Below are 22500 nucleotides of genomic sequence, written 5' to 3'. Positions count from 1 at the left end.
TAAACAGATATTGTGGATCATATGCAGGGGGGCTAATAATTCTGACTTCAACTGTAAATATTGACAAAACTAACTTTATTTTGGATGCAATCAGTCGTGATTAATATTTGTCCAGCACTTGTAAATATCTCACTTTAAATCTTTGAAATGTAACATAAGAACCGAAGTTTTCAGCTTTGTTCACATCCCTCGTCTACAGTAACACTGATGTTCACCTTGATCTGGAAGTCTCTGTGTTTTAAAGAGCATCACAGTCAGACTGTGAAACAAACAAACAAGCAGAATAAAAAAATATATATTGAAAACCACAAGAAGAAGACAACAACAATCCCAAATGATGCTGACAGTGACTGGGAGCGCTGCGAGCACGGCTACAATAATGTAATGTTGGTTTTCTCGTGGCTCCGAGGGAAAAAAAAGCAACGCTATCAGCATCTCGCGACTGACAGGGAAAACAAAGCGCCGGGTTTTCACCTCGCCTACGCTCCCAAACACCTTACGCCTGAGACACAACTTCCTGTAGCAGTCGCTTTTTCCACAGTATTAATGGCTTCATTACTTCCTGTACATCTGAACGCTCTCTGGGGCTGCGTTTGCCTCTGAACACTGCTCACTTACCAAAAGATATTAATCACATTCGGTGCCTCAGTGCTGAAAAGGCTGTCCAAATAATTAACTTATGTAAATGGTCTTTTTTTGGGAGCACAGGCTGTTTGATTTATTTATTAGTATTATTAATGTTGGATTTATTATCGGTGGTGTCCTCTGAAGGGATAAATGCTCGTGTAATCCAGGTGGGTGTGTTCGGCACCTGATGCTCCGCTGTTAGTATTGCTAATTAGCAGTAATTAAGTGTGTTTTTTTTTGCTCCAGCCTCTCTCTCCTCGGGGGCCGCAGATAGTTGGAGGTGTATTTATGGTGGGATTATTTGGGAGACGTAAAGAAAAAGCAATTACGCATGCTGCTGCTCACAGTGAATCTGAATTAGAGTTTATTGCTGTCAGACACGTGACTTTTTTTTTTGCTGTCCTGGAAATGACGGTGTTTGTCGGGATGGATGAGGGAGAAGTAAACTCTATAACATATATGTGGAGTGTAAAAATAACCTCATAATGCAAGGCTTTCTAATTAGAAGTAAATACATTTCTACTAAGCATCGCACTGCACTTTATTTAAAGATGTATTTTTTTAGAAGTAAGAACTGACTGAATTCATCAAAAACAACAAGGATTTTAATGATAATAGATTTAGTTTTTTCTATAGACAGATGGAAGGATTGACAGATGGATGAACAATGGACAGACAGACAGATATATTGAAAGTCTTAGACAGATGAATATAGACAGATGAATAGGCAGACAGACGGTTATATAGAGAGATGAATAGGCAAACAGACGGTTATATAGACAGATGAATAGGCAAACAGACGGTTATATAGACAGATGAATAGGCAGATAGACGGTTAGATAGAGAGATGAATTGGCAGACAGACGGTTATATAGAGAGATGAATAGGCAGACAGACGGTTATATAGACAGATAGACGGTTAGATAGAGAGATGAATAGGCAGACAGACGGTTATATAGACAGAAAGACGGTTAGATAGAGAGGTGAATAGGCAGACAGACGGTTAGATAGAGAGATGAATAGGCAGACAGACGGTTATATAGACAGATAGATGGTTAGATAGACAGATGAATAGGCAGACAGATGGTTATATAGACAGATGAATAGGCAGATAGACGGTTAGATAGAGAGATGAATAGGCAGACAGACGGTTATATAGAGAGATGAATAGGCAGACAGACGGTTATATAGACAGATGAATAGGCAGACAGACGGTTATAGACAGATGAATAGGCAGATAGACTGTTAGATGGAGAGATGAATAGGCAGACAGACGGTTAGATGGAGAGATGAATAGGCAGACAGACGGTTATATAGAGAGATGAATAGGCAGACAGACGGTTATATAGACAGATGAATAGGCAGACAGACGGTTATATAGACAGATGAATAGACAGACAGACGGTTATATAGAGAGATGAATAGGCAGACAGACGGTTAGATAGAGAGATGAATAGGCAGACAGACGGTTAGATAGAGAGATGAATAGGCAGACAGATGGTTATATAGACAGATGAATAGGCAGATAGACAGTTAGATAGAGAGATGAATAGGCAGACAGACGGTTATATAGACAGATAGACGGTTAGATAGAGAGATGAATAGGCAGACAGACGGTTATATAGACAGATAGACGGTTAGATAGAGAGATGAATAGGCAGACAGACGGTTAGATAGAGAGATGAATAGGGAGACAGATGGTTATATAGAGAGATGAATAGGCAGACAGATGGTTATATAGACAGATGAATAGGCAGATAGACGGTTAGATAGACAGATGAATAGGCAGACAGACGGTTATATAGAGAGATGAATAGGCAGACAGACGGTTATATAGACAGATGAATAGGCAGACAGATGGTTATATAGAGAGATGAATAGGCAGACAGACGGTTATATAGACAGATGAATAGGCAGACAGACGGTTATAGACAGATGAATAGGCAGATAGACTGTTAGATGGAGAGATGAATAGGCAGACAGACGGTTAGATGGAGAGATGAATAGGCAGACAGACGGTTATATAGAGAGATGAATAGGCAGACAGACGGTTATATAGACAGATGAATAGGCAGACAGATGGTTATATAGACAGATGAATAGGCAAACAGATGATTATGTAGAGAGATGAATAGACAGACAGACGGTTATATAGAGAGATGAATAGGCAGACAGACGGTTAGATAGAGAGATGAATAGGCAGACAGACGGTTATATAGACAGATGAATAGGCAAACAGACGGTTATATAGACAGATGAATAGGCAGATAGACGGTTAGATAGAGAGATGAATTGGCAGACAGACGGTTATATAGACAGATGAATAGGCAGATAGACAGTTAGATAGAGAGATGAATAGGCAGACAGACAGTTATATAGACAGATAGACGGTTAGATAGAGAGATAAATAGGCAGACAGACGGTTATATAGACAGATAGACGGTTAGATAGAGAGATGAATAGGCAGACAGACGGTTAGATAGAGAGATGAATAGGCAGACAGACGGTTATATAGAGAGATGAATAGGCAGACAGATGGTTATATAGACAGATGAATAGGCAGACAGACGGTTAGATAGAGAGATGAATAGGCAGACAGACGGTTATATAGAGAGATGAATAGGCAGACAGACGGTTATATAGAGAGATGAATGGGCAGACAGACGGTTATATAGACAGATGGATAGGCAGACAGACGGTTATATAGACAGATGAATAGGCAGACAGACGGTTATAGACAGATGAATAGGCAGATAGACGGTTAGATGGAGAGATGAATAGGCAGACAGACGGTTAGATGGAGAGATGAATAGGCAGACAGACGGTTATATAGAGAGATGAATAGGCAGACAGACGGTTATATAGACAGATGAATAGGCAGATAGACAGTTAGATAGAGAGATGAATAGGCAGACAGACGGTTATATAGAGAGATGAATAGGCAGACAGACGGTTATATAGACAGATGAATAGGCAAACAGATGATTATGTAGAGAGATGAATAGGCAGACAGACGGTTATATAGAGAGATGAATAGGCAGACAGACGGTTAGATAGAGAGATGAATAGGCAGACAGATGGTTATATAGACAGATGAATAGGCAGATAGACAGTTAGATAGAGAGATGAATAGGCAGACAGACGGTTATATAGAGAGATGAATAGGCAAACAGATGATTATGTAGAGAGATGAATAGGCAGACAGACGGTTATATAGACAGATGAATAGGCAGACAGACGGTTATATAGAGAGATGAATAGGCAGACAGACGGTTATATAGACAGATGAATAGGCAGATAGACAGTTAGATAGAGAGATGAATAGGCAGACAGACGGTTATATAGAGAGATGAATAGGCAGACAGACGGTTATATAGAGAGATGAATAGGCAGACAGATGGTTATATAGACAGATGAATAGGCAGACAGACAGTTATATAGACAGATGAATAGGCAAACAGATGATTATGTAGAGAGATGAATAGGCAGACAGACGGTTATATAGAGAGATGAATAGGCAGACAGACGGTTATATAGACAGATGAATAGGCAGACAGATGGTTATATAGACAGATGAATAGGCAGACAGACGGTTATATAGACAGATGAATAGGCAGACAGACAGTTATATAGACAGATGACTAGGCAGACAGACAGTTATATAGACAGATGAATAGGCAAACAGATGATTATGTAGAGAGATGAATAGGCAGACGGTTATATAGACAGATGAATAGGCAGATAGACAGTTAGATAGAGAGATGAATAGGCAGACAGATGGTTATATAGACAGATGAATAGGCAGACAGACGGTTATATAGACAGATGAATAGGCAGACAGACAGTTATATAGACAGATGAATAGGCAGACAGACGGTTATATAGACAGATGGATAGGCAGACAGACGGTCATATAGACAGATGGATAGGCAGACAGATGGTTATATAGAAAGATGAATGGGCAGACCGACGGTTATATAGACAGGTGGATAAGCAGACAGACGGTTATATAGACAAATGAAAAGGCAGATAGACAGACGGTTATATAGACAGATGAATAGGCAGACAGACGGTTATATAGACGGTAAGACAGACAGACTGTTATATAGACATATGGATAAGCAGATAGATGTTATATAAACAGATGAATAGCCAGACAGATGGTTATATAGACAGATGGATAAGCAGACAGACGGTTATATAGACAGATAAATAGGCAGACAGATGGTTATATAGACAGGTGGATAAGCAGGCAGTCGGCTATATAGACAGATGGACAGGCAGATAGACAGACAGACGGTTATTTAGACAGATTGACAGGCAGATAGGCAGACAGATGGTTATATAGACAGATGGATAGGCAGAGAGACGGTTATATAGACGGATAGACAGACAAACGGTTATATAGACAGATGGATAGGCAGACAGACGATTATATAGACAGATGGACAGACAGACAGACAGACAGACAGTTATATAGACAGGCAGATAGACAGATATATAGACAGATAGATAGACAATTGTACAGACAGACAGACAAACAGCAATTTAGACAGACAGATAGACAGATTGATAAACAGATGGATAGAAAGACAGATAGAGAGACAAACAGTCAGACAGACAGAGTTAGATAGACAAGCGGATAGACTGATAAATAGATTGACGGACAGATGGATGGATAGACAGACGGACAGATGGCCAGACAGATGGACACACAGACAGACAGACAGACAGACAGACAGATGGACAGTCAGACAGACATACAGACATACAGACAGACAGACAGACAGACAGACAGACAGACAGACAGACAGTCAGACAGTCAGACAGACAGACAGACAGACAGACAGACAGACAGACTGATAGACAGACGGATAGACGGACATTTTTTCAGTTGTCAACATCATCAGTGTCTCTTACAGTAATTAGAGTAAATATTTTATTTGACCTTTAGACTGATGATGAAGATGATGAAGATAAGAATTGTGTCTGTGACTCAGTGAACAACAGGAACTGTCTTTTGATATAAATACATTAATCTATAAATAATGTTGTGTTTCTGCGAACATCACTGCAGGATCTGTAGGAGGATTTCCCAGAAGTCTTTCCATCAAGCAACTGGCAGACGAGAGTTTTCTGCCACACTATATACAAGCCCTCAGCTAATATTAGATTTCTCCATCGCCACTGATGAGAAGGAGAAATCAAATCAAATCAGATGATATCATATACTTTTTGGACTGAATTGTGCTGTAGTTTGTTTCTATTATTAATCTATAGAGGGATTAAAGGGACAGTTCATCGACCGCAAATGAGCATCCGTCAACATTTACTCATATTCCTGTCCCTCCAAACTGCTATGGCTTAAAATAAATAAATAAATAATCATTTCTGTAGACTCGTGGGAGACTGAGGACTGAAGTAATTCAGCTTTTCATTGCAGGACAACACAGCATTGCACAGTATACTGCAGTTGATATTTAAATCGTAATAATATTTCATAATGCTGGAGATCTTACTGTATATTCAATCCAAAATAGGCAGTATAAATATGTTTTTGTCATAAAACAGTTATATTTAATTTTTTATTAAATTGAGAGACTACTATATTTATTTTAATATGATAAATTATAATTTCACAACGTAGCACCAACTTCTAATTATATTATATTATATTATATTATATTATATTATATTATATTATATTATATTATATTATATTATATTATATTATTTTTACCGGCCACTTTATTAGGTACACCTTAGTAGTGCCGGGTTGGACCCCCTTTTGCCTTCAAAACTGCCTTAATCCTTCGTGGCATAGATTCAACAAGGTACTGGAAATATTCCTCAGAGATTTTGCTCTGTATTGACATGATAGCATCACAGTTTCTGCAGATTTGTTGGCTGGACATCCATGATGCCAATCACCTGTTCCACCACATCCCAAAGGTGCTCTATTGGATTGAGAGCTGGTGACTGTGGAGGCCATTTGAATACAGTGAACTCATTGTCATGTTCAAGAAACCAGTCTGAGATGATTCACGCTTTATTATATGGTGTGTTATCCTGCTGGAAGTAGCCATCAGAAGATGGGTACACTGTGGTTATAAAGGGATAGACATGGTCAGCAACAATACTCAGGTAGGCTGTGGCATTGTCACGATGCTCAATTGGTACTAATGGACCCAAAGTGTGCCAAGAAAATCTCCCCCACACCATTACACCACCACCAGCAGCCTGAACTAATGATACAAAGCAGGAGGGATCCATGCTTTCATGTTGTTGATGTCAAATTCTGACCCGACCATCCAATGGTGGCAGCAGAAATGGAGACTTATCAGAGCAGGCAACGTTTCTCCAATCTTCTATTGTCCAGTTTTGGTGAGCCTGTGTGAATTGTAGCCTCAGTTTCCAGTTCATAGCTAACTGAAGTGTCACCCGGTGTGGTCTGCCGCTACTGTAACCCATCCGCCTCAAGGTTGCATGTGTTGTGTGTTCAGCGATGCTCTTCTGCAGACCTCGGTTGTAACGAGTGCTTATTTGAGTTACTGTTGCCTTTCTATCAGCTGGAGCCAGTCTGGCCATTCTCCTCTGATTTCTGGCAACAACAAGGCATTTGCGCCCACAGAACTGCCGCTCACTGGATATTTGCTGTCTTTCAGACCATTCTCTGTAAACCCTAGAGAAGGTTGTGCGTGAAAATCCCAGTAGATCGGCAGTTTCTGAAATAACCATGCCACGTTCAAAGTCACATAAATCACCTTTCTTCCCCATGCTGATGCTCACTTTGAACTGCAGCAGATTGTCTTGACCATAGCTGTGTCTCATTTTGGAAGCTGCATCCTTTAAAGGATGCATTCAAAGGGCGCAGCGTCATCGCGGCACAAAAAGGCTGTCTCATTTCAAATAAATTCGAAGGCTCCTTTAAATGCAGCCTCCAAATGCATCCTTCATTTTCCAGGTAATAAAGGACATAACCGGTGCATCCTTCATGGCCTTAAACATCCCAAGATTTATTGCGTGCTGATAACGGCAGGACATGTTTAAAAGAAAACTCTGGTTTAAATGTATGAATTAAGTTTATTTTACTTGGATATCTAAACACTTAAAAAAAAAAAAAAACTATAGAATAGAATAACGGGAATATATTTCCAGCATCTGTATATCTTGTCTTTACAAGATACTTTTAAATAAGTTTTAAAATCACTTTAAAAAAAGTCATTACAAATTTTATCCGCGCTTATTAGCAGCTGTTAGGGTTGCCTGGTGACGAGATCCGTTCTCTGTAGGCTTGATAGTCTCATTTCCAACTGCTTGGTTCGCCCTGTGTGGACTTTAAAGGAGGCAGACTTCAAAGGGGAGTCCCTCGAAGGATGCAGCCTCTGAAATGAGACAGCTCATGTCTACATGCCTAAAGCTGCGGACACATTTGAGTTTGAGCATGCGATATTCTGTCGTGCAGTGCAGCGAAAAGGGGCGGGATTAAACAAGATCATTAGACGTTTAAAAAAGCGAGCGATTGCTCCATGTTTTAAATTTCTGTTCAGAGAGTTCATGTTTTGATCCTCGATTGGTGTCACGCAGTCTAGTGATGCGATATCGCAGGTCAGAGTTCATCAAGCTTAAACTTTGCACCGCAGAAACCTGCGAAATTTGACGCATGACCTTGCGTTTCCGGTCTGACACATTCGCGTGCGTATGAATGGAAGTCTATGGGAGGAAAAGCCGAGTGTGACCGCAGCTTTAAATGCAGTGAGTTGCTGCCATGTGATTGGCTGATCAGAAATTTGCGTTAACGAGCAGTTAGACAGGTGTACCTAATAAATTGACCGGTGAGTGTATTACATTATTACACATCTAAATGTAATACTTTATATAGCATATTAAAATTTATTGGCACATAATACATACATAATAAAAAATAGCATTTAACAAAAATACAAATAATTAATTCTACTTTGTACGTTTTTTAAAAATAAAAATGTACTTATCTTTAGTTAACTACATCAGAAAATGTGTAATAAAAGTGAACAAGGCCTCCAAAATGACATAAAATATAAAATAATTAGAAAAGCAAACCATTTTTTTGGTTCCACCCCTCAAAAAAAGAAAAAGAAAAAAGAAATAAAGACACAAGGCTTAACAATACAAGGCTTTTGTTCTGTATCTTATCACAGAAAAGGCCCTTATTCTCTATTTCCCAGCATCCTTCCATTTCAACAAGTGTTTTGTAACTGATCGCGCTTTAACGGCGCTCTTTTGAATATACGATCATATAAATATTCCTCTGATGTATTCACGTCTCCTCACCTGCTACTGATGACAGCGGCAGCATAATTCATTCATTCTCCTCACATAAATTTGCATATTTTTTTTCCCCTTCAAGTTCTCTCTTTGTACCTCCGTTCACCTGCTAACTGGCACGATGTTGGCGAAGCGCGCTCTGTTTGTGCGGGTCTGTGTTCTATAATGAATGCAAATGGATGTCGCTCAATACGCCGGCGCTGGACAAACAGGCCGAACGTGAACGCGACACTGATCAAAGCCTTTTCGCACGAGCTCCTGACATTTAGAGGCCAAGATTTTCATTAAACAGAGTGATTAGAGGCGAGATGGAGCCGGGAGTGAGGAGTGAAGCAGACAGATGGGATCCAGCACACAGGTGGATGTGATATTAAACACACAGACGTGTCCAAGATCTTGCTGAACATGCCAGAAACGCCTGATGAATGCTATGATATGACAGAAGAACCTTCCTACGGCAAAATAAGTCCATTTAGTATCTGTCATACTGAACTTTTGGGTTCGTGGAAAGGCCAAGAATAGCACACTGTGTCGAAAACAGTGTCACATTACAGGTCTGTTTACATCACCAACAATAACAATAAAGTTTCCACAATGTATGTTCCATTAAGAATTTAAAATGCTAGATAATAGTGCCACCGGTGGCCATTCAGTGAACTGCAGCCAGGGATTTATTGCTCGTAATTGTATATGTATTATTTAACTAAGTAGCAGAGGTGTGGGGAATAGGTAAAAATTGCTAATTGTCTCAATTTACATGACAGTGACTCTGGTGGCGACATTTAAAGAAGTGGTCTGCATCAAGTGACCGGCGTAATCCACGGCGCATGCAACGCCTGTGACTGTGCATTTATACTTCTGCGCTGTTTCTGTTGGTCTGCATTACACTTCCGAAACGCTAGTTGGCAGTGAGGTGTAAATGTTCCTCTGTGTTTTGCTTTTCCTAAACGCTTCCTGAATGTACAAGTGGCTCAAACTCGCTCATTTTGAGGCAGAAACCGGCGGACGTGCAACAGCTTTAACTATGAGGTAAACCAGTGGCGCCCCCAGAAAATTTTCTTAGGGGTGGCCAGAAGAGGCCGCACCAAATCTTGGGGTGGCACACAAAAAAAATAATAAATTCAGTGTAATGTTATATTTTTGTTTCTGGTAAATGAAATAATGTAGTTTTTATTCATTTAATTAATTCTACTTGAAATATTGCAATTTATTATTTGAAATAATTCAGTGTACATGTGCAAACCAAATAAAAATCTATGTTTAGTTTAAAAACACTTTTTATATACTGTATAAATAACTTCTTTTTTTACGTGCCTTTATTGTACATCATACGAGATATGCCATGTCTAAAATTAATGAAGATTAATAAGTTTATTATTCCCAGTGATGGGTTGCAGCTGGAAGGGCATCCACTGTGTAAAAATGTGCTAGATAAGTTGGCGGTTCATTCTGCTGTGGTGACCCTGGATTAATAAAGGGACTAAGCCGAAAAGAAAATGAATGAAAGAATAATGAGTTTATTAATTACCCAAACAAATGAACAAACTGAACAAAAGGCATTACTATACACACTCACTATACCTAATAATATTATTTATCCATATTGCTTTTTGAACCATTTTATTAATGCAGCTTCTTCTATTGATATACTGTACCTTAAGGTAAATATTAAATAGCCATTGCTGTCTATTGAAGGTGTGTGCGTGCTGTCAAGGACGATCGGGGAGGGTAGTGGTGGTTCTAGTTTAAATGACACCCTGGGCTAACCACCCTATACACCCCCACCTCTCTTGAATTGTTAAATTTGTTATTCAATAAATATAACAATTTATTTATATTTATTCTAAATAAATACAATTAATATTAATATACAATTATTATTCTAAATAAATAACAGAAATCAGTCCTAAATATTACTGGAAAACAACAACTGGAGTGATATGCCAACATCACTTAAGAAACCTTTTGCATGAAAATTAATTATGACAATTCTAAAGAATACAAAAAAAGTATTATAGAATTATCTGTGATCTTAGACCAGATCATGGCTGAGAAATCATGTTATGAAGTCTTACCTCCCTAACTCATTATCCCTCCTTTCTGCTTTAAAGGCATGCTTAGTAAAAGTTACATCATCATCATCATCATCATATTATATAAACTTTAAACGACTTTCAAAACTCGCTGCGTGCCGACACCTCTGCACAAAAGGCTGTTACTCCGGTTTCACGGCGCATGAGCGGTGCCTATTATGTCGGCGTGCATGCAAACAACCAACTGGGATTCACACAGGAGTGCGTGAGGCGCGCGGGAATGGTTTTCCGCGCGCATGCGTCAGTTTGCTTTCACCAGCATTGAACCAGAGGGGCAGAGCTACGTCAGTAACACCAACAATAATTTAGTGACTGCATTTTATTTATTTATTTATCTAAATATTGGGAATTTATAAGTTCATTTAAATCAATAATATCAACCGCAAAATTATATTGGGGTGGCCAAAGGGGTGGCCACAGGGGTGGCCAGAGTTTACCGAGGGGTGGCCGTGGCCACCCCTGGCCACCCCTTGGAGGCGCCCCTGAGGTAAACACAGAACAAAACTTTCCATCCGGAGCTCCTTTACAGGACTCCACACTTGTAAACAATCGCTCTATTGGGCTCGCGCCATCCGTGCGGCTCTCGGCCCCGCCCAGACTCGTCAGCGATACCAAGCCGACCAATAACAGAGCTTGCGCTACGCGTCGTTGCGATGTGTAGTTATATTTTTTGAGAGGTGCACGTCAGCGACGCCGACGCCTTAGCATACGCGAGCGTTTGACGCAGAAGTATAAATCAGCCTTAAAAGTCTTTTTACACCAACAACAATAATAATGTTTCCAAAATATTAGTTTGATTAGGTTACAATAATAAAAAAAGCTACATAATAGCGACATCAGTGGCCATTCAGTGAATTGCAGTCAGCGACGTATTGCTCGTAATTGCACATGTAATATTTTATGGGTAACACTTTACAATAAGGTTCATTAGTAAATGTATATACTAACATGAACTAATCATGAACAATACTTGTACAGCATTTATTAATCATAACTGAACATTTACTAATGCATTATTAACATTCAAGTCCATGCTTGGTTACATTAGTTAATGCACCATGAGTTAACATGAACTAACAATGAACTACAGCATTTTCATTAGCTAACATTTATTAACATGAATAAATACTGTAGTAAATGTATTGTTTATTGTTTGTTCATGTTAGTAAATGCATTAATTAACATTATCTAATGAACCGTATTGTAAACTGTGACCATTTTATGATATAGCAGCAGTAGTGGAGTGTGTGTGATAAACAACATTGTGTCAATAACAGTCTGCTTAGACCAACAACAATAACAACAATTTCACAATATAATAATGTAATAGTGACACCGGTGGCCATTCAGTGAACTGCAGCCAGAAATGTATTGCTTGTATTTTCACATGTAACATTTCAAGAAGCTGAACTTGATCTGGGGTGCGTTTCCCAAACAACGACGTAACTCGAGGCTGCACTATCGTAGTACAATGCCTCATTTGGAAAAAGAATGATGAAGTGACGAGTGTTTTCCAAAACCGTAGTTTCTCTGTCTAAGATCTATCGTTTAAACCATGTTAGTTATAACGTAAAACGCCCATAATGATGCTCTAAACGGGGTGAAGAAACTACTTCTTAGAGAACTACTTAGAGAAGAACTCCAAAATTTCTTTGTGCAAATTATATTGTTTTACACGCACACGCATTAAAAACAAAAATCCATAGTCATTTTCTGTAATAACTGAAATTGAAAAGCACATTGTATCATTAAAAAGTGTCACATTAAAGTGTCACATCATTCACAACTTGGTGTGAGAATAAATACAATTAGGAAGACCTTAAATCAGTACAAGTACATCTTCAACTAATTTGAATAAATCAGTACTCAAATAAGTAGAAGAAATAGACCAATCACAACTCAGTAAATAAATAAGTACAAGAAAGAAACCAATTGCAAGATGTTACAGCTAACACTGAATAGCAAACAGTGCTTTAAACGTGAAACAAGCATTTATCTGGACAATAAGACACATGTGCCTCTACATGTATAATCATCTTAGTCTCTGAAATGATCTTCAGCAGGTCAAAACTCTAAGGGTCGACGGCTGCTTCTCACCCAGGCCTGTTTATTCTAATAAGGGAAAGATGGTCATTAATGGGCGGGGCTTTCCCACTCTGATGACACGTACAAAGGGAGAATGTCAATCAAAGTGTTTCTGCAGACTGTTTTTATCAAGTCTGATTATAACAAATACAATTAATTCATGTTCACCATTATGAGCTGGATATATTCACACACTGCTGCCACACAACGGTGTTTAAACCCCTTATAAAAGCGATTTTAGCATGATAGGCCCGCTTTAAAATGTTTAAAACCAGAATGCTTAAGGAAAGAAACACAAACTATTTAAAAAGTTGTGTTGATCTGACATATCTATTCTCCTGAATGTGCTGTAACGCTATGTAACTCTTCCCAGATGAGCTCAGTGTTGTCAGGCGGTGATTTACCCGATGAACGCACACCACACAAACAACGGTCCGTGGAGATCTCCAATGAGCTCATGAGACCAGCAACAATAAGACATGTGTGATTAATCAACCCAATGATTTATCAGAGGACAAAGCCTTCCTTTACTAATGTGTGTGTTTTCCAGCAGTATTTCCCAATGCACGTTGCTTTAGTGTTTGTGCTTTGACTAACAGCCTCTCATTTGGGCTTGTCCGCTTGATTTTGGCCAGAGTTTGGATCTAATCTCATGATTCGGGAATTGTGTGATCCGTGTTAAGAGGAATGTGCGCACACACCCATGATATACTGTAGCGAGGGAGGGAGGGATTCAAATCATTTTGTTTGAATGTCTGTGTTTCATTTGCTCTTTGATATCATATTCCAACAATTTCTGCTTCAGATTAAGGCTGTTTCTGAGATCTTCGACTCATTGCGAAATGTTTTGTATTATTTTTTATTTTATTTTTTTGTCATGTAAAACACAGAGAGCTCAGTGTTCATTAGCTACTACAGCAGGGGAGTTCTCCGGATCTAAATGAGCTCAAACTCCCCTCTTACCTTGCAAACGGGAGGGAGCCCTGGGCACGAGGATTTTATGAGCTCAGGGCTTTCTCCCGGGACAGCATGCCAAACAAGCTTTATAACCAATCATCAGCTCAGTGTGAACTCTTGAAATACAAGTATAAATAAATGTACTTATGTAATCATATTTCTTACTTTATTTAGAACTTAAGTGCAAATGTTTGATCAAAAATGTTATATATTTAAAATGTAAAAATGTATAAGTAATATAAAAATAAATATTAATATAAAATAAAAAATAAAAAACACTTTTAAAAAATTATTACAGGTCCAACATGAAAAAAAAAAATGCTAAAAAAATTGCAAAAATGTAAATGTTGTACTTTCAAGAATCCAACTTTATCACAATACTGTTATTAAAATTTCTGTCTAAATCTGCTCAATGTCGTGTAATATTGCACTCACATAAATTAGGAAAAAGTAATACCATAAGCTGTATTTAGTGACGCCACAAAATAAACAATAAAGCATTATATCAAATTATAGACTTCTTATTTTGTCCATACAATAAATATTGTCATTCGGCACAGTCCTAAGACAATTTCTGATTTTATTTATTTATTAATTCATTATCTTTCAGCTTAGTCCCTTATTTATCAGCGGTCTCCACAGCAGAATGAACCGCCAAATATTCCACCATACGTTTTACGCAGCGGATGCCCTTCCAGCCGCAACCCAGTACTGATAAACACCCATGCACTCACATTCCCACATGCACTCATAACCTACAGCCAATTTAGTTCATCAATCCCCCTGTAGTGCATGTGTTTGGACTGTGGGGGAAACCGGAGCACCCGGAGCAAACCCATGCCAACATGGGGAGAACATGCACACTCCACACAGAAATGCCAACTGACCCAGCCGAGACTGGAACCTGCTTGCTTGATTTTACTTTTTTAATAGAATACTGGAGTATTTTCTTTAAATCAGTACCCTCTTCTCTTGTTATATATTATCTGATTGGAGTGTACTGATGAGTGGGCGGAGTTATTCACAAGTGATTAACCAATAGAAAACTATAACAATCCAATCAATATCTCATGGATAAAACAAAGCCAAATTGCTTGTGTGGCAATTTCCCTCAGATACACAACCAATATTAAACAGAAAGCTCACAATTTCAGCTCAAAAAGTGATTATGTCATGAACACAACATAAACACCAAATTAATAGCAATGACAGGATGCCATACATGACAGCAAGAGCTCCGAATGCAGTGGAGCTAAGATGAGCTCTTTGCAAACTTACATTTAGATCATTTAGTCACTTGCTCCACACTTTAAAAAGTCTAAATGTCATTGCGTTGCATAATAAAACAATTATACCAAATGTCATCTGGAGACATGATCAGGATGCTACAGCTTTTCTCACAGATGATTTCATCTTTTCCAGCTGAAACTGGTTAAATGAGCCTTCAGGCCAAGCTAAGCTGTTTAGCTGGATCAGTTCATCGGCCACACAGCCCCCAAACCTGGCAAAATGACTCCTAATTTAGACTAAAGCAGTGGTGGAGAACAAATACTGAACAATCATACTCAAGTAAAAGTACAAAGAGCAGGTTGATGCATTTATGTGTAGTGAAATCTGCGTAAAGGGCAAACATTTAGCTGTGCCAATATGGTGACTCTGTAACATATATGCAATAACAGTTATTCATTCATTCATTCATTCATTCATTTATTCATTTTCCTTCGGCTTAGTCTCTTTATCCCAGCATACGTTTTACACAGCGGATGCCTTTCCAGTTGCAACCCAGTACTGGGAAACACCCATACACACTCGTTCACACACACTCATTCACTACGGTCATTTTAGTTTCTTCAGTTTTTCTCTAGAGAGCATGTGTTTGGACTGTGGAGAAAACCGGAGCACCCAGAGGAAACCCACGTCAACACAGGGAGAACATGCAAACTCCACATTGAAATTCCAACTGACCCAGCTGAACTAGCGACCTTCTTGCTGTGAGGCTAACCACTGAGCCACCATGTCGCCCTGTCTAATTTCAACTGCACAAAATAAATGAAAAATTAAATGCAGTGGCAATCAGTCATGAAGTCAACATACATGCATGCACTGAAAAAAAACCTCTTTTTTTTTTTTTTTTTAAGGTAACTGGTTGCAAACAATTCATATGGGCTGAATTTAAACAAACAAATTAAGTTGAGCATTAATACATTTAATTGGTTTAAATTCAGCCCATAAAACTTGTTTGCAACCACCTACCTTATAAAAAATGAAGAGTTCAGATGCAAAAACCTCTAAATCCTCTTTTTTTGTAAATGAGCATTTTCTATCAGGCTCCTCTGATTAGGTTTAGAAGTTTCATTTTACATGCAATGATACGATTATTAGCTAGTAAATAAAATAACTTTCAATTTCAAAAATGTCACTTTAGACAATTCTTGTTTCTTAACAAGGTAAATTTTCTTCATATATATATATATATATATATATATATATATATATATAAATCAGTCAAGTAAGTGGCGGTTCATTATGCTTCATCTGTCAAGTGCATTAATCAATAACATTAAACTGACGTTAATTAAATAATCATATAACATATGACATTCATTCATTTTCTTGTCGGTTTAGTCCCTTTATTAATCTGGGGTCGCCACAGCGGAATGAACTGCCAACTTATCCAGCAAGTTTTTACGCAGCGGATGCCCTTCCAGCCGCAACCCATCTCTGTGAAACATCCACACACACTCACACACTACAGTCAATTTAGCTTACCCAATTCACCTGTACCACATGTCTTTGGACTGTTGGGGAAACCAGAGCACCCGGAGGAAACCTACGGCAATGCAGGGAGAACATGCAAACTCCACACAGAAACGCTAACTTAGCCGAGGCTCAAACCAGCAACCCAGCGACCTTCTTGGTGTGAGGCGACAGCACTACCTACTGCGCCACTGCTTCGCCCTGACATATGACAATGTAAACATTGCAAACTCGGCGCAGAAGTCGCAGAAGTCATTGCAACCAGAGGTGTGAAGCGCAACATTTTATATAGACTTAATATTAAAATTTAGAGATATACTTTATTTAGCTCAGGAGTTTTCCGAAATAAAACAGTAAAAGTAAACATGACCAATAACATCTTAATAAAGCAATAAACACATTAACAGAGTTTATTTGCTGAGATTCGTATTAAAATCTGTTTTATTTATATTGTGCAACGTATATTCATAATGTTTTGTGCAGAGTATATATTTTGAAAAGAGGAAAAACAATAAATCGTTGTATGAATGCTGTAATATTTACATAATTTTCCATTAAAAATGTGTGAATGTCATGTGACCATCAGGAAGAACGCACAGTCTTATGTCTCATAGGATGCGTTCTCTGTTCTCGTGGTCTTCCGAGTTCGTTCTTACGAGGACACCTGGCAAGATCGTTCTCCACAAGAACGCAAGTCCGTCCTCTGCATTTTTGGAATTGAGAAACAGCCATTGTAAACTTAGCTCTGTAGATCCAAATAATGTAGAGTAAAACATTGTGAAACATTAATATCTGTGCATTGTCCTTTAATATAAAAAGCTTATCAGACTTATAGGTATTATGAAGTAATATAAATAATGTATAGTTTTATATATTATATTTATCTTTTAAAAAATAACTTAAATTAGTTAATAAAACACAAGGTAGGCCTACTGTGCAAAAAGGGGATGCCTCTCTGACAATTTAGAAGCTATTCATTCTCACCATACGTAAGGTCTTGGTCTCTCGTTTATCCTCATAGCATCCACGTGGGGTAAAAGAACGGCATCTTAACTCAGTCTTTCGTGAAATGGAGTTTTTGTTAAATGTATGGTAAATTGGACTCATTCAAAGTAGCGCCGCTGCGCAAAAAAACGTTAGGAATGCGTGTTACACTTCCGACTGCACATTGTGTTTTCTTTTTCTCATAATGCACAGAGTTTTGAGGTAAGGGACGTTTTCATTTATCATTCACTGACAGTTGGACAGGCTCATCCAGTCCATCAAACTCCATCTTTTAAAATCGAAATCAAAAGCGGAATATGTTTCCTCATAAAAGCTGGCGTATCAGCCCCGTTACATTAAAAACAAATGACTCGATTCGCAAATACTGATTGGTGCTCGGCATATATTGGCTTTTGCTGTCAATGGCAGGCGGCGTTTAGCGGCTTTTGCCAACAAACTGTTATTTCTGAATGCGCTGATGCTGGGATTTTGATGATATGAAGCTAACTTATTTGTTGATGGTGTACTACGTGCCTAAAGCACTCTCTCAATTCAATTATCTCATTTTTGGCGGAAGTGGTGTTTAGCAGTCTTTGCATCTGAACTCCTCATACGTAAATCTTATAAATCATTTTTATAGAGCATATTTAAAATACCAAATAAAGTGCTATTTACAAATATTACATCAAAATCAATCCAATTCAGAGTTTTGTTTTCAACACAAAATAAATGTGAATGTTTGTCTGAGTATTCTTTCTGTTATGGCATGGCTCACTGATGCAACACATGCAGGAATACGTACATATATAAACCAACATAAACAACTGATATAGATGACACTTGCTATGAAAGAACAGATGCTCATGGGAATCGAGCCCTCGGAGAGCGATCAGAGGACAACACGCTCACAGGTGAGAGCACGGGGGAAAGAGAAAACCATCTAATTTTAGAAATGCAAAAAAACACTGCTCACACACACCTACACATGCTAGTTTCACTTCAAGACAACAAAATTCAAGCTTTCCGACATTATTGACCATCAAAGTTTTGCCAAAAGCAATGTGTACGTTTCATTCAGTACAAAAAGGTTACGAAAATGCCACAAAATGCAAGCAATCATACTAATAATAACCATGCATACACTGTAAAGCATGCCTGTTGATGTTCCCATATTTTCTGTTTATTAACGTTATTTATGTTTATTGTGAATTGCATTATAGGATGTTGATCTCTGCCGACTTTTGATGTTGAAATTTCGACTCTGCAGTTTAACAAAGTGACTTTTATTTGCATTAGTAGTTTGAGATAATAATGTATAAGAAATAATATCTAGAGAAACAAGTCTGTAAAATAACAGAAAATGCTCTGGGGGTTTATTGCAAGGGTTTTGTAGAGTAATATACACTAATATAATAATATACAACAACTAGGGCTGCACGATTTTAGAAAAATCTGATATTTTCTTTTTTTGCTGTAATATTGCGATATACAGTTTTACAAGATGGTTTGAATTTTCAATTTGACTTTTCCTAGGGAGTCCAACAAATATTTAGGTACAGAAATTGAGTAATCGCAGTGCATATTACTTATGGTTGCCTTGTCTCCAATCCAAATATCTAAAAAATATATAGATTTCTTCTTTATTATCATAAATAATGAGTCAAAATTAAGTGAGATTTTCCTTAAAAAGCTAAATAATCTGCCAGTGTGGTAAGCAATCTTTTTGATGTTTGAAGTGCAGATATTTGGACATGAAACAATACCAAAAAGAAACACATTTTTGTAAATGTAAATGAACACTACAGTATATCATCTTCATTGTATAAATAATTAAATGCCATTAATCTTTGTAACACCTCCAAAAGTCATCATTTGTTGTGCCCAAATGTTTTAAACTCTCAGTCACAGGCCTTAAAAACACATGTAAGTGATAAATCTTCACTTTATTATGGTTAATCTTAGCAGTGACTCTAAAAATGCTGTGTTTTGTGGCACCTGCTTGACTATAATCCAGACTCAACACTGTAAATCCTACGCTTTGATTATTGCAGATGCGCAACTTGCGATATCGATGCTGAAACAAAACATTGTGGAGCCCTTACACCAACCCAGACAATACATCACTTTAAACTATTAAATATGTTCATAAAAGTCACTTTTTTAAACTTGTCAAGGTTAAAAGTTATTGGAAGAAAGATCAAGCTCCCATAATGCAATTTAAAACCATAAAGAAAATGGGGAAATAATAAAAATATGAACCACAAAATACAAAAATCTGCTCAACTCTGTAAAATAACAGAAAATGTACTGACAGTATACTACCAGGTTCTTGTACCGTAATACACAACATCAAATAGGACTGAAAGCTATTGTATAAATCTGACATTGGGATATATATTTTTTTTTTGATAATATTGCGATATTCAGTTTCAGCAGATGGTTTAAATTCTATTTGACTTTTTCTAACAAGTATTTAAGTACAGAAATTGAGTAATCACAATGCAAATTACCTAAAGTTGCTTTGCCTCTAATATAAATATCCAAAAAAATATAGATTTCTACTTCATTTTCAGAAATAATGAGTCAAAATGAAGTGAGATTTTGCTTAAATTAAGCTAAATAATCTGTGGTGAGCAAAATAATCTTGTTTTAGGCTTGAAGTGCAGATATTTGGACATGAAATAATACAAACAATCTTAGAAACACATTTTTGTAAATGTAAATGAACACTACAGTATATCATCTTCATGTTATAAATATTTAAATGCCATTAATCTTTGTTACACCTCCAAAAGTCATCATTTGTTGTGCCCAAATGTTTTAAACTCTCCGTCACAGGCCTTAAAAACACATGTAAATGTAAAATCTTCACTTTATGATGGTTAATCTTAGCAGCGACTCAAAAAATGCTGTGTTTTGTGGCACCTGCTCGACTATAATCCAGACTCAACACTGTATATCCTGCGATGTGATTATTGCGGATGCGCACACTACAATATCAACGCTGAAACAATACATTGTGCGGACCTAACACAAACCCAGACAATATATCACTTTAAACTATTAAAGATGTTCATAAACCTCATCTTTTTCAAACTTGTCAAGGTTTAAAGTCATTGAAAGAAAGATTAAGCTCCCATAATGCAATTCAAATGCATGAAGAAATGGGGAAATAAAAAAAAACATGAACCACAAAATACAAAAATCTGCTCAAGTCTGTAAAATAACAGAAAATGTACTGACAGTATACTACCAGGTTCTTGTACCGTAATACACAACGCCAACTAGGACTGCAAGCTATTGTATAAATCTGACATTGGGATATTTAATTTTCTTTTGCGATATTTAGTTACAGCAGATGGTTTAAATTCTATTTGACTTTTTCTAGAGAGTCCAACAAGTATTTAAGTACAGAAATTAAGCAATCACAATGCAAATTACCTAAGGTTGCCTTGTCTCTAGTCCCAATATCTAAAAAAATATAGATTTCTTCATCACTTTCAGAAATAATGAGCCGAAATCATGTGTGATTTTCCTTAAATCAAGCTAAATAATTTACGGTGAGCAAAATAATCTTGTTTTAGGCTTGAAGTGCAGATATTTGGACATGAAACCATACAAACAAAATCTAAGAAACACATTTTTGTAAATGTAAATGAACACTACAGTATATCATCTTGATTTTATAATTATTTAAATGCCATTATCATTTGTTAAGCCTCCAAAAGTCATCATTTGTTGTGCCCAAATGTTTTAAACTCTCCGTCACAGGCCTTAAAAACACATGTAAATGACAAACCTTTACTTTATTATGGTTAATCTTAGCAGTAAGTCTAAAAATGCTGTGTTTTGTGGCACCTGCTCGACTATAATCCAATCTTGACACTGTATATCTTGCGATGTGATTATTGCGATATATTGGGATATCGATGCTGAAGCAATACATTGTGCGGCCCTAACACCAACCAAGATAATACATCACTTTAAACTCTTAAACATGTTCATAAAAGTCACTTTTTCAAACTTTTCATAGTTAAATGTTCATGGAAAAAGGATTAATCTCCCTTAATTAAATTCAAACGCATAAATAAATGTAGAAATAACAAAAAATGAATCCCAAAATATCGAAAATCTGCTCATTTACTGATATTGTTCACGCTATACCTGTAAAGCGAGCAACAAATGTCATTTTAAGGCAAATGCAACAGTATTAAGGGATCACACACACATTACGACTGTATTATCTTATCCTTTCAAACGCTCTCTCTTCTCCTGCATTATATCCCTGCCACGCTAATCTGCTTTGACTGGGTGAAACCCTCAAATGTGATTACTTTCCAACAGATAACAAAGGGGAAAAACCCCTATCTATGGCACAGCATGGAGCATGAATTAAAGCTACACTATGGCCTTAAGGACTCCATAAATCCAATGCTAAAGAGGGACTGGAGCTACTGAGAGAGCAGGGCCACCTACTGGGGCTGTTTATATTGCATGAGTGGGTTTTAATTGCAGAAAGTGCTGTAGAAACTCTTACAATGTGGAGGACACTCTCTCAAGATAAGTCACAGGTTTGTGAGATATTTATTTGTGCATGCTTACTTCATATAAGTGTGTGATGATGCAACTACGATTATGTGAACTACGAACACTAAAAGTGCTGAAAGTTGCTTGAAGGTGTTTCTAGAAA

General features: G+C 37.5%; 1 protein-coding gene and 1 long non-coding RNA gene across 3 annotated transcripts in view; one reads left to right on the top strand and one right to left on the bottom strand.

Moving 5' to 3' along the window:
* Positions 1 to 22500, bottom strand: part of gpc6a (glypican 6a) — a 344985-nt gene that overhangs the window by 321323 nt on the left and 1162 nt on the right.
* LOC141384366 (uncharacterized) overlaps positions 17825 to 22500 on the top strand; it is a 5904-nt gene continuing 1228 nt past the window's right edge. The window contains exons 1-2 of the long non-coding RNA XR_015476096.1: positions 17825 to 20141; positions 20649 to 22500. The exon at positions 20649 to 22500 is cut by the window's right edge and continues 152 nt beyond it. This is a non-coding gene — a long non-coding RNA (uncharacterized LOC141384366). The remainder of the gene's footprint in view (positions 20142 to 20648) is intronic.

The sequence above is a fragment of the Danio rerio genome, chromosome 1, assembly GCF_052040795.2.
Source record: "Danio rerio strain M-AB ecotype USA chromosome 1, GRCz13ab, whole genome shotgun sequence".
NCBI classification, from domain to species: Eukaryota; Metazoa; Chordata; class Actinopteri; order Cypriniformes; family Danionidae; genus Danio; species Danio rerio.
Note: the sequence above shows the minus strand (reverse complement) of the source record. Positions and strands in the feature narration are given on the sequence as shown.